This window comes from Phalacrocorax carbo, assembly GCF_963921805.1.
Source record: "Phalacrocorax carbo chromosome W unlocalized genomic scaffold, bPhaCar2.1 SUPER_W_unloc_2, whole genome shotgun sequence".
Lineage (NCBI taxonomy): Eukaryota > Metazoa > Chordata > Aves > Suliformes > Phalacrocoracidae > Phalacrocorax > Phalacrocorax carbo.
In genome coordinates, this window is record NW_026990253.1 from 1,584,870 (window position 1) to 1,598,939 (window position 14,070).

Sequence of the window (14,070 nt, forward strand, 5' to 3'; positions counted from 1 at the left end):
GCTGCCACAGCACTTCCTCTGCAGACCCCTCCGGAGCTGCAGCACTTCAGACCTCCCCTTTTGGCAATCTCTCTCTTCCCTCCTGATTGGTCCTCCGAATCCCTGCTGCCTTATGCCTCTTCTTTGTTCACTGCAGGCTATCTGCCCCATCTTCCCACATGTGGACATCGGTTTCTCCCCCAACTTCTGATTCGCTGGTATTTGAGCTTGATCTATACCCATCCTGTCCTCCCCTCCAGGCACCCCAATCCTCCTCCTCGCCTGACTCCCATCTCAAGGGTTGCCCCGGGAGCCAGTCTCGAGGGTCGGGCAGAGGGCGGCACCACTGCCGGCGCTGATCATCCTCCTCCTTCCGCTCCGTCACTCCCGCTGCGTCCACCGCCACGTCCCCCTCCCCTCGCACAAGTACCCGAGCCTGTGCCAAATCATCCCAGGGCCATTCCAAGGCTCCTGTTGGCTCAACAGGGAACACCGCCGCTTCCCGATCCGCCTCTTTGGGAGCCTCAGACTGAGTAGTTGGCCAGGCTATTCCATCCGAACTCCCCACTTCTTCCCCATCCCCCGCGATGCTTGCCCCTGTCTGCGTCCCCATTGCCCATCCTGGGTCTATTTCCGGGCTGCTGTTGACTGTGGCACCGTGCAGACACAGCCACGCCTGCCGCCACGTCTCCTGATCAACCCAAGCTTTCAATAGCAATCGGTGTATTTTTCCCCAGAGCTGTATGTACTGGGGTTTTCCCATCATAGCCCTTTCGGCTAACTCCTCTTTAATTCTCACCCAATTATCTTTATTCAATATGTCTGCGGGACTCCGTATGAGCCCCTGCGTAATCATCCATTGGATACCCTTTGAGGTAGGCGCCTTCGAAATCGAAGTTCCATATTCCTTCCCCAATCCCTTCAGTACCTTTACGACTGTACCCATGGCACGCCCGCCGTCCTGCGGCTCACCGTCCCACCCTTGCGTGCCTCAAGCTATCATTTCTCCCCGGCGAACTCGCCATGTCGCCCTGCCGATCATGTCGGGGTCACGACTTGTTGCTGTACGCTTCTGTGGGAGAACTTATCTTGGGCCGCATATCTCCGGGACACAGGGCTCTACCCACCCTGGGGACAGTGATGCACAGACATCAATATGATGGATACAAAATGTCCGTTTATTTAACTGCGTCACACGCTTATATAGCTCTTGCGCTTTCTGTTCCTGCCACTCCTATGGGGAGGAGTCTATCTTTCTGTCACATCCCGTGACCTTCCGGTCACTGATCCCTGTCTATTCCCCTACAGGTATGCATGGGCCAGGCCCCAGTATGTTGCAGTTATCTGTGTCTCTCTGGAGTTCCCAGCACAACAACATACTTTCTCCAAATATTCTACTACTTTTTCAGGATTCTGCACTTGTTCGGGGGTGAAACTCCAAAACACTGGGGGTGCCCACTGCCCTAGGTATTTGCCCATGCTATCCCACATGCCCTGGCACTCGTAACTATCAAGCCTTGGGGCAGATTTCTGGGTGATATTCTTAAGTTGCTTAGTCAAACCAAAACAACCTGCCCAAAAACTAACAATAAGTGCACCTTAACCACCCAAGGATGTTCAAGATACAAAAAGGTGGTTGTACTAGAGGCACAGACATCATAGAACAAAGTTGCAAAGGTACTATTCTGTATTTCCTCCATATAAAATCTCTCCGAGGAGGAGGTATAATTGCTAATTGCCTCAACAAGGTGGCATCCGAAGTACAGTAACGGTTTCAGCAAAAACCCCAAATACCAGATAAAGCTGAAAACGAGTGTTTGTATAACAAATCTTGTAGGCACTTGTAGGGGGAGTGAGCGAGCGACTCTGTGGGGCTGAGCTGCCAGCTAAACCACGACAAGACACGTAAAGCCAGAGTGTTTTATTTAAACTTGTTTGCCTTTTCATTCAAGTCATGCCACTACTGGCCAGATGAGTTCAATATGCCCGAAGTTCTGCTGCACTTTTTTTGACTTTTACCAGTTTACTATTTGTTCCTGGAGAGAGGAGGGGAGGGAAGGAGGGAGGCCAAGGAGCTCCCACTGGCAAGTATGTAAAGAACAGGAGTAGTTTAGCATCCTTAGAGAAGGATTTGATGTTTGATTTCACTCTCTTTACTGTACTAAGGTGAACTGACAGGTTAATTTTATGTAATTACTGTCTAGTTTTTAGAAAGTTCAATTGAATTATATCAGATGCTGCTGAGAGTAATTTTTCATAGCGGTTCTTGTGAGGATTTTCCCTATCTTATTCCTTGTTAAAGTCAGCTAATATTTTTAGGCTGTTTTTGTGATCCTTCAATTTTTATCTCTGTTAGGTTTATTTGTTGAGGGCTCACAAGACAAGCATTAGTAGAGGAGGGTATCCTACTACTGACTATATAAAATGTTATAAGCCTTTTTTTTTCCAGATTGGAGTCTCCTAAACCCATATGTCCTTCACAAAAATACCTAAGAATATTACCAGTATCAAATGTTCCTCTCTTGATCTTGAACATCAACAGAAGAATTGACTGATATTCATAGCTTGAAACACTCCTGGCCTTATAATTTAAAGACGAGGAGGTCAATTTTATGTAATAACTAAGGGTTAGAGAAATGAATTCTAGTACCTGCTCTGCGGTCTCAAATAATCAATTGATTATTGTGGGAAAGATAACCTCGTGCCTCTTGTTGAGAAGGACCTGGGAGTGCTGATGGACAGCAAGTTGACCATGAGCCAGCAACGTGCCCTTGTGGCCAAGAAGGCTAACAGTATCCTGGGCTGCATTAAAAGGAGTGTGTCCAGCAGATCGAGAGAGGTTATCCTCCCCCTCTACTCTGCCCTGGTGAGACCACATTTGGAGTACTGTGTCCAGTTTTGGGCCCCCCAGTTTAAGAAGGATGTGGAACTGCTTGAGCAAGTCCAGCTGAGAGCAACCAAGATGATCAGGGGACTGGAGCATCTCCCTTATGAGGAAAGGCTGAGAGACACCTGGGTTTGTTTAGCCTGGAGAAGAGAAGACTGAGGGGGGATTTCATCAATACCTATAAATATCTAAAGGTTGGGTGTCAGGATGATGGGACTAGGCTCTTTTCATTAGTGCCCAATGACAGGACAAGGGGCAATGGGCACAAGTTGGAACACAGGAAGTTCCAGCTAAACATGAGAAAAAACTTCTTTACTGTGAGGGTGACAGAGCAGTGGAACAGGCTGCCCAGAGAGGCTGTGGAGTCTCCTTCCCTGGAGACATTCAAAACCTGCCTGGATGCATTCCTGTGCCCCCTGCTCTAGGTGTCCCTGCTCAAGTAGGGGGGTTGGACAAGATGATCTCCAGAGGTCCCTTCCAACCCCTACCATTCTGTGATTCTGCGATAGCTTCTTGAGTCAGTGTGGATGTTGGTGCCTCTTAATTATATGCAGACTTAAGCTCAAGTGAAAACACTTACACTGCAGTACATAGTTAGCTGGCTAGGATTTTGGTGAATAGTCCTGTTCATATGAAGTTTAGGCTCCTAATGGTAATGTAAATATTCAGCATTTGTTGGTGTTTCAGTCTGTGCTCTAATATTTTCTTTAAGGGAGAAAGAAGAGCTTATGATACATTTCCAGAGCTGCTTTAGCTGGTGTAAGTTGGAGCAGTCCTGACTTTGCAGCTATGGTCAGAGGATGGGAGGAAGTGTCCTGTCCCTCCTCTGACACTAGCAGTTGCGTAGCTGGGAGATGAGCAGGTTCAGGTAACTGACCCATGCAAAATCTAATTCAGCCAGGGGAAGCAGGATGATGGCAGCCCCAATGTGAATCAACTTCAGTTTTATAAAACTAGACTTATAAAATACTTTTTTTTCTTTTATTGGCATTTAAAAATTAAAAATCAAGCATGAAATTGTATAAAAAGCCTAAGAACTATTATTTTACAAGTCTTTTACATGAACCCTTTTTTAACAAGTTCCATTGTATTTTTCTTAGGATATCACTGCTTTAACCGGTTGTGCTGGTTTTGGCTGGGATAGAGTTAATTTTCTTCATAGTAGCTAGTATGGGGCTATGTTTTGGATTTGTGCTAAAAACAGTGTTGATAATACTGTTGATTGATACTGGGATGTTTTTGTTATTGCTGAGCAGTGCTTACACAGAGTCAAGTCCTTTTCTGCTTCTCACACTGCCCTGCCAGCGGGTAGGCTGGGAGTGCACAAGAAGCTGGGAGGGGACACAGCTGGGACAGCTGACCCCAACTGACCAGAGGGATATTCCATACCATATGACATCATGCTCAGTATATAAACTAGGGGTGAGGTTGGTGGGGGAGCTGTTGCTCACAGGGACTGGCTGGGCATCAGTCAGTTGGTGGTGAGCAGTTGCTTTCATTTGCATCACTTGTCTTTCTTGGGTTTTATTTCTCTCTGTTTTCTCACTTTTACCCTTCTGATTCTCTTCCCCCATCTCGCTGGCGGGGAGTGAGTGAGCAGTTGTGTGGTGCTTAGTTGCCGGCTGGGGTTAAGCCATGTCATCGATGATCCAGATGAGCATATCAAAACAAGAAAAGTTCACATTTTTGTTCCAACACAATGTAATGCAGGCAGGAGTGAAAAATACAAAGAAATGGAAGATGGAATTTATTAACAGGGAGTGCTGGGAGAACCCTTTAATTGGTTGTGCATCTACATGAGTAGTTACTGAATTTGGAAATACTTTTCTTCTATATTTGGCTCTTACTAGTCATGTAAATTTTAAGTTTGAAATGTCCTTTCTACCTGTAAATCTACTTGTGTTTTAACAGTGCTTACAGTGAGTGGTTGAGTTTGTTAGTCATATGTTTAAAAGCAGATTTTAGAATCATAGAATCATTTAGGTTGGAAAAGGCCCTTAAGATCGAGTCCAACTATTAACCTAACACTACCAAGTCCACCACTAAACCATGTCCCTAGGCACCATGTCTACACGTCTTTTAAATACCTCCAGGGATGGTGACTCCACCACTTCCCTCAGCAGCCTGTTCCAATGCTTGACAACCCTTTTGGTGAAGAAATTTTTCCTAATATCGAATCTAAACCTCTCCTGGCACAACTTGAGGCCATTTCCTCTTGTCCTATCACTTGCTACTTGGGGAAAGAGACTGACACCCACCTTGCTACAACCTCCTTTCAGGTAGTTGTAGAGAGTGACAAGGTCTCCCCTCAGCCTCCTCTTCAGACTAAACAACCTCAGTTCCCTCAATCTCTCCTCGTAAGATTTTCTCTCTAGACCCTTCACCAGCTTTGTTGCTCTTCTTTGGACACGCTCTAGCACCTCAATGTCCTTCTTGTAGTGAGGGGCCCAAAACTGAACACAATATTTGAGGTGCAGCCTCACTTCCCTACTCCTGCTGGCCACACTATTCCTGATACAAGCCAGGATGCTGTTGGTCTTCTTGACCACCTGGGCACACTGCTGGCTCATGTTCAGCCGGCTGTCAACCACCATCCCCAGGTCCTTTTCCGCCTGGCAGCTTTCCAGCCACTCTTCCCCAAGCCTGTAGCATTGCGTGGGGTTGTTGTGACACAAGTGCAGGACCCCTCACTTGACCTTGTTAAACCGCATACAATTGATCTCGGCCCATTGATCCAGCCTGTCCAGATCCCTCTGCAGAGCCTTTCTACCCTCAAGAAGATCAACACTCCTGCCCAACTTAATGTCAAACTTACTGTGGGTGCACTCAATCCCCTCATCCAGATCATTGATAAAGATATTAAACAAGACTGACCCCAACTGAACACCACCTGTGACCGGCTGCCAACTGGATTTAACTCCATTTACCACAACTCTTTGGGTCCAGCCATCCAGCCAGTTTTTAACCCGGTGAAGAATATGCCCATTCAAGCCATGAGCCGCCAGTTTCTCCAGGAGATTTCTGTAGGAAAGGGTGTCAAAGGCTTTACTAAAGTCCAGGTAAACCACATCCACAGCCTTTCCTTCATCCATTAGGCCAGTCACCTGGTCATAGAAGGAGATCAGGTTGGTCAGGCAGGACCTGCCTTTCCTAAACCCATGCTGACTGGGCCTGATCATCTAGTTATCCTGTATGTGCTGCATGATGGCACTCAAGATGATCTGCTCCATAACTTTCCCCAGCACTGAGGTCAGTCTGACAGGCCTGTAGTTCCCCGAATCCTCCTTCTACCCCTTCTTGTAGATGGGCGTCACATCAGCAAGCCTCCAGTCAACTAGGACCTCCCTAGTTAGCCAGGACTGCTGATAAATGACTGAAAGTGACTTGGTGAGCACTTCCGCCAGCTCCTTCAGTTCCCTTGGGTGGATCTCATCCAGGCCCATAGACTTGTGTGTGTCTAAGTGGTGTAGCAGGTCGCTAACCATTTCCCCTTGGATTATGGGGGCTTCATTCTGCTCCCTATCCCTGTCTTCCAGCTCAGGGGGATGGGTATCCAGAGAACAACTGGTTTTACTATTAAAGAGTGAGGATGGAGATTCTCCTTAGCCCTCCTTCTGTTATTAATGTATTTATAGAAAGATTTTTACTGTCTTTTACTGCAGTAGCCATATTAAGTTCTAGTTGGGCTTTGGCCCTTCTAATTTTCTCCCTGCATAGCCTCACAACATCCTTGTAGTCCTCCTGACTTGCTTTACCCTTCTTCCAAAGCCCATAAACTCTCATTTTTTTTCCTGAGTTCCAGCCAAAGCTCTCTGTTCAGCCAGGCCAGTGGTCTTCCCCGCCAGCTCATCTTTCAGCACATAGGGACAGCCTGCTCCTGCGCCTTTAAGATTTCCTTCTTGAAGAATATCCAGCCTTCCTGGACTCCTTTGCCCTTCAGGACTGCCTCCCAAGAGACTCTGTCAATCAGGTTCCTAAACAGGCCAAAGTCCAAGGTAGCAGTTTTGCTGACCCCCCCCCTCCTTACTACTCCAAGAATTTAAAACTCTATCATTTCATGATTGCTGTGTCCTCCAACCATCGCATCACCCACAAGTCCTTCTCTGTTCACAAACAACAGGTCCAGCAGGGCCCCTTCCCTAGTTGGCTCACTCGCCAGCTGTGTCAGGAAGTTACCTTCCACACGCTCCAAGAACTTCCTAGACTGCTTCCTCTCTTCTGTATTGTATTTCCATCAGACATCTGGTAAATTGAAGTCCCCCATGAGAACAAGGGCTAGCGACTCTGAGACTTCTCCCAGCTGCTTACAGAATATTTCATCTGCCTCTTCATCCTGGTTGGTTGGTCTATAACAGACTCCCACCATGACATCTGCCTTGTTGGCCTTCCCCCTGATTCCTACTCATAAACACTCGACTCTATCGTCACCATCATCAAGTTCTAGACAGTTAAAATACTCCATAACATACAGGGCTACCCCCACCGCCTCTCCTTCCTTGCCTATCCCTTCTGAAGAGTTTATAGCCATCCATTGCAGCATTCCATCTGTGTGAGTCATCCCACCATGTTTCTGTGATTGCAACTATATCACAGTTTTTCATCTGCCCAATGGCTTCCAACTTCTGTTTGTTGCCTATGCTGCTTGCATTGGTGTAGATGCACTTCAGTTGGCTATTGATCCTGCCAGCTTTTTTGGGGGGGGAAGCCCTAATTCCTATGTGCCTGTTCTCAGGTGCTTCCATGGTTTCTAACACATCAATAACCCTTACATCTTTGCTGCTGCGCAGATCTCCACCCCCTACCTCCACTGAGGTGTCTAAGGTGCTGTGTGCATTAGTACAGAGATATTTCAAATGTGCTCCAGGGTACTCAGCACATTGTGGAGCAGACTGAAGGACCTCACTAGCATACTGTCCCTCAAACGTTGGCATGCCACCCCCAGACTTATCCCTAGTGAGCCTGGTTTTATCCCTTTCCCCCTTTAAATCTAGTTTAAAGCTCTTTCAATGAGCCCTGCTAACTCCTGTGCAAAGATCCTTTTCCCCCTTTGAGACAGGTGTACCCCATCTGTCACCAGCAGGCCTGGTGTTGTGTAGACCGACCTGTGATCAAAAAACCCCAAATTCTGCTGGTGACACCAGCCTCGGAGCCAGGTATTGATCATCTGGGTCTTCCCGTTTCTTCCAACATCATTCCCTGCAACTAGAAGGACAGAGGGAAAAAACCACTTGTGCTCCCTATCCTTTAGCCAGTCATCCCAAGGCCCTGAATCTCTTTTGATTGCCCTTGGACTTCTTGTTACAACTTCATCACTGCCTACATGAAAAAGCAATAAGGGATAATAATCCAAGAGCCATACCAGGGTAGGAAGTTTTCTTGTCACATCTTTAACCCAGGCCCCAGGGAGGCAGCAGACTTCCCTAAGAAGTAGGTCCCATCTGCATATTGGGCCTTCTGTTTCCTTCAGAAGAGAGTTTCCTATGATAGTAACTTATCTTTTTTTCTTAATGGAAGTGGTTTTGACACAGGGCATAGGCCAACTTAACCTTGGCAACACCTCCAACCTAGATGGACCATCATCCTCATCACTGTTTGATTCTACTTGCAGAGCCTCATACCTATTATACAAGGGTACCTGGGAAGGTGGGGTAGTCACAGAGGAGATGCACTTCTTCTGTCTTGGAAGGTTTTCACTAAACTTGCGGTACTGAACAGGTACCAGTCCCTCACTAGACCTCAGACTTAAACTTTTTTGTTTCCCACTTAACAGCACTGAGTAGATTTTAACAACTCCAATAGTGGAAGATAAGAACAATAAGCAAAAGCTGTCTCAATGCTGCCATATACTTGAGTCGCTTGATTCTCCATGGACTAATTCTTAGTTCCTAATTCTCATTACTACCTTTATAAGATAAATCTTTAAATGTCTTTAAGAGACTCCATCTTAGTGCCTTGTGAAAGTGTAATTTCTGCTTTATCCTGGTTTGTTTGGTTAGGTTTTTTTATTGGGGAATATATTGGATATATAGTGAACTCCATTCTTCCATGTGTACATCAGATAAAATTACATTGTTGTCTTTGCTGGAAGCTAGATTCCCCCTCTTCCCCTCCCCCTCTGCCAGTCACAGGCTTTGTCCTTTATTGTAGAGAGTTCAATGTATCTTTGGTTGCTTTTTCTCTTCATTTACTCTTCTAGCTTCAAAGAGAGAACAGTTGAGAGGCAGCTCCTTCAATAGTTTGTTGCAATTTGGTCTTGTCATCCCAGTTGTCTCCCAGGCTTGTGTGCAGAGTTGTCTCAGAGAAGCATTTATGTAATCATTGTGCTGCTACAACCAGTATCTTATTTCTCTAAAAGTTTCATAGATAAATTTTTAGAACCCTACTTTTTTTCATCCTTTGTCGTTGTTCTTAAATTGAGCTTTTATAGCAACAAATAAGGGAGTTTGGTTTTTTAATTGAGATTTTAATTTGTTTCAAAAAGCTTTTTGCTTATTTGATTCCTTTCAGAAATGCAGTTGAGGAATAGCTGATTATCTAAAACTAACCACTATGTAATTAGTTAGCTAGCAGTTTGAATTTCTGAGCTTTGTTTTCAGTGGTGGCCTGAGATCTGCTTGCTGTACTGGAATAATTTGTGGATGTCATGATGTGACCTCAGACATAGCTGAACTTTGAGTTTGTTCACATACTTTTCAGTCTCTGATTAAGTCCTGCTCTGCTCACTTTGATACTCTGCTCTTTTCTGTATAAGATTATTCTTCCCCTAGCTGCTCTACAGACTTCTGGCCTCCTTGAATTGTTCAAAATTGCCTTAAGCCTCCCAGTCTCCCAAGAGAGGGACTACACAGCTTTAAAAATTAGAGATTGTTGCAGAGCACTTGTCTAACCATCTGCTGAAGTTATATTTGTCTAATAAAAAAACTTAAAACACTAATTTCTGCAAGGAGTTGGGAGAGAAGTTCAATAGACTGAAACAATACTCTGCACAAGGTAAGTGTTAATCCTGGAAATAATAAAAAATAAAGGGATTTTGAATGGCTGGAATTTAGAAATGCTGCTTGTGAGGTGTTGTACTACAAAAAGTTGTGTAATATAGCATTTGGCTAGAGTTTGAGATAGTTATAATTATTTATATTTCAAATATGCTTAAAATTTGTCATCTGATTTCTTACAGAGCTGATCCTTTATCCAACATGGTTCTTACTTTCTCTACTAAAGAAGATGCCATTGCCTTTGCTGAAAAAAATGGTATTATATGTATTAAGTATGAGGGATTCAGCTTCCTATAGACAATCTTGATCTCAAAGTATTAACAACAGAAAAAGTGCAGGATAAAGTACCTTCCCTCTATTCCACAAAATTTCTAGTGCTTTACTTGAGGAGGAGGAAAACAGGGGAGTGATATTTCTGAGGATGCTGAAGGCATTGAATCTAGGCCTTCCATGTTCTGGAAAAGTGACCCAGCCTCTTAGCATTACTTTTGCAAGTATCTGTGCTTTGAATGAGAACTGAGCCTTGCTTAGGTCTTGGAGGAAAATTAATATTAATACTTTAAGATAAAACCTGAATCCTGGCCATTATATTAATGAGTTATGTCATTTCTTTGGACATGCTATATTTTGTCCCTTTGAAATGCAGATTCAAGTAAAATACTTGAGTTGTTCAGTGTATGAAGTTTATGCCTCCACTGAATTAGTAATGCATCTCCATTGTGCGGGAAAACTACAAAGAAATTTTACCAACTAAACTAAGGCTGCGACTTAGTATTAATATTTATTAGTTCAATATTCACTTAGTTTGCACCCATAATTTTACCATAATTGAGATGTACACCACTTTTCTTTGGATACTGGCTTACCTAAATTTTATTTTTATTTAAGGTGTTATAGTTTTATGTGCATGTTATGTTCATAGTATTTTCTGTAGTAGTAGCTTCAGTACCAGATATAATTGGAAATATAAATTTTACAATATTTAGTTCTGCTTTTAGAAAGAAGTGAGAAACTTAGGCACACATTTACAATGGAACTTGGCTTCTAAACTGAGGTATTACTGAAACATGTCTTACGGTTTAGAAACACAGTATTCACCTCTCTGTCTTTCCTATATGAACCATCCAAGTTTTCCATAATGAAATTCTTTAAGAACCTCAACTTAAGTTTCTGCAAATCCTAGATATTGGAGCTATTTTGATACGATTGGGAAACCTACCAATTCTTTCTCACCTAATAACTTCAGCAACCTGAGGCAAGCTATCTTTCTGCCTGTCCCTTCTGATGTGTTTTCTAATGTAGGAATAACAGCACTGAATACAGTAACAGGAGAGATCTCTGGCCAAAATATGGCAGCTGAGGATGGTCTGAAGTCAAAACAAGGAGGAAACACTTGTAACTGGATGAAATTAAAAGTTTAGCCTGTGGACCTAAATTCTTTTTTTGTCCTGTCCGACATCACTGAGGCAGTTATTTAAAAACATACAGCTTTAGTAACAAGGATGCAGAGTTTTTCTACTCCACAATAACCTTTAGTCAGGTGATGAGGGTGTTCTTCTAGAAGCGATGAAATCTGCTTTCTATCCGCTTGGCTTGTGTGACAGGCTTCTGGGCAAGAATAACCTCTCCCACCATTGTGGGGTTTTTATAACAGTGACCTCTGCTCTCTGTCATGAAAAACTGAAGGTGCCTTACTCAAGGAGACTGTTCCAGAGTGTGAAATATTATCACATATGGCTGCCTCTTGCAATCAAAAGTTAGATGTAACGAACTTTGTGGATTTTGGATAGCTATGGCAGCCCAAGTCATTGTTCTGGCAGTTGTGAATCTCTTTTGGAGGCATTCAGCTCCTCTCTATCTAGTGTATAAAAAGATGAAACAATAAATTGGGGCTGTAGATTCCATTCCAGCAGCCAAGTGCCTCAAAGTTAGGTGTTATAATGCTGAATGTTGCAATACCAAATTCTGTCTCTGGATCTAGTTCTGGCTGTTTACTCAAGTTTATATTTTTAATCAGCACAGTAGGCAAAAGTCAGTGCTCTCACAGATGGAAATAATATGTTTTTAAAACCTCTAGTCCAGTATTTCTTATGGAGAATAGTTAACTTGGAAATTAACATTGGTTCAGCCTAATAAACATTAAGAAAGTGTTTGTGTGACATTTGTGATTAACAAAATTGAGACACAGTGACATGACAACTTGTGTATCTTATGAAACATGTTCTGATGTGTAGATGTATCATGAATGTTTTCTGTGAATATCTTAAATGTAAAAATTCGGATATATGTTAAACCTTTTAGGATTTATCAAGTTTTTGTTTTAAAACTAAGGAAGAAATGTATTATCTTATTAGTATCAGTTAAAACTGTATACTTACCCACTTCTAGCTTGAACTCAAGTATCTCAACTTCGAGTGAAATGTTGCAGCTAAAGAGATCAAACTTCGTAATACTGAGTGCTGCCCTGGCAACTTTCCAGGTACCTGGAGGCTGCAGCCAACTTGCATTTTGATTTACATAAACACTAATGTCTCCACCTCCTCTTTTCTGACATTTTTTAGCATTTCTCTTGCTTAACTATCACATAATTTACTTGTCTACTATCACTTCATTCCCTTCTCTTTTACTCCTAATTCTTTATGTTCTTATAAAAATGTTAAGTATTAAACTCCTTTCCAACACTGAAGTTGGTTTTGGTTTTGGGGGTTTTTTTGCTCTTCCTTTCTTCAGTCCTCCCACCCTTCTTTTTTTTTCTCTAGCTTTCCAAGGTCTTCATTCTCTCCCAACCTTTTTGGATTGATCTTCTGTATACTATTTTTTTCCATGTTACCTTATCTTTATTTCTTGTCCCAGCATACACAAAATCTTAGTGCTTTTGTGATGCTATGGAGTTGTGGAGCCATGAACTTGCAAGACTGCATACAGCAATGGCCAGTGTTCCTTGTTGAGCTTTTCACTGATGACTCTCAAGTTTTTTGCAGGAGTAATGAAAGTGGAGTTATGCAGTATGGTCAAGTTTCTCAATTGTGAGAACAGGCACATCACATCTATGGTATTTCAGTATTCTCTGCTGCCAACTACAAAGGAATAAACTAGTAGATGCCTATCTGGAGAAAAAGATATTAAAGTTAAAAGGTTTAACTTGCATTTGCTCTATATTGTATGCTGAGAATATTTAGAATTCTCTTTGTTTCTTGTTTCATCCCGCCCCCCACCATTTCCCCTGTAATGTTCAGGTTGGAGCTATGATGACGAAGAGAAGAAGATTCCAAAAACCTAAATCCAAGTCTTACGGTGCAAATTTTCTTGGAACACAAGAACAAGGGTATCTACAAAATAGGTTGGCATTGGCTGTGAATAAATTCAGCTGTGCTATATTTATAGTCCATATATAATACATCTCTTAATCTCCTAATAAATTTGACCTTTAACCTACAGATGCATTTTATGATGTCTATTTAAAATGTTTTTGATGTCTCCAATTGAATGTGTTGAAAACTTCCCTATATATAGAATTGGGGTGTTCATACTTGTAAAAAATTAATGTACTAGGAATCTATCAAAAGGAATGTTTGAAATAAGCTGCAACTTTAAAGATTATGGTTTATCTTTGATGGTAATTTTATATTCACTATCTTGTTTAAACTTATCAGCCTTGCATATACAAATTCTCTCAGTAGAAGCTGGTTCTTTTCTTTATATACAAGAGAAGTTTGTCAAATAAAGAGCAAAGTATGATATAAAGAACTTAGCATTTCAGTATAACTTAGACTATTCCATATAAATATATGTTATATAAGCTCCTTTCTGCCTAGATGTTGTGGTTTAGCAGGCAACTCAGCCCCACACCGCTGCTCGCTCACTCCCCCACCGGTGGGATGGGGGAGAGAATCAGAAGGGTAAAGCTCGTGGGTTGAGATAAGAACAGTTTACTAATTAAAATAAAAAAATAACAACAGCATCAACAATGCAACGGAAAGGAAAACAATGACAGAGGCATGAAACCTGGGCCGGGAGGAAAGGGGAATGAACAACCAAAACAACCCGCACGTGACATAACTGCTCACTGCCCGCTGACCCAACGCCGACAATCCCCGAGCTGCAACTGCCCCCCCTGCACACCAACTGCCCCGATTAATATACTGGTCATGGCATCACATGGTATGGAATGAATATCGCATTGGCCAGTCGGGGTCAGCGCTCATGGCTGTG

At 42.9% G+C, this 14,070-nt stretch overlaps 1 long non-coding RNA gene across 3 annotated transcripts in view; it reads left to right on the forward strand.

Moving 5' to 3' along the window:
• The window catches only part of LOC135310842 (uncharacterized), a 64,184-nt gene extending 50,891 nt beyond the window's left edge, over positions 1 to 13,293 (forward strand). For 2 of the 3 annotated variants that reach the window (XR_010370823.1, XR_010370822.1), the window contains 2 exons: positions 10,041 to 12,337; positions 13,095 to 13,293. This is a non-coding gene — a long non-coding RNA (uncharacterized LOC135310842). The remainder of the gene's footprint in view (positions 1 to 10,040; positions 12,338 to 13,094) is intronic. The other variant, XR_010370821.1, reaches the window with a different exon arrangement.
• Positions 13,294 to 14,070: the final 777 nt, after the last annotated feature.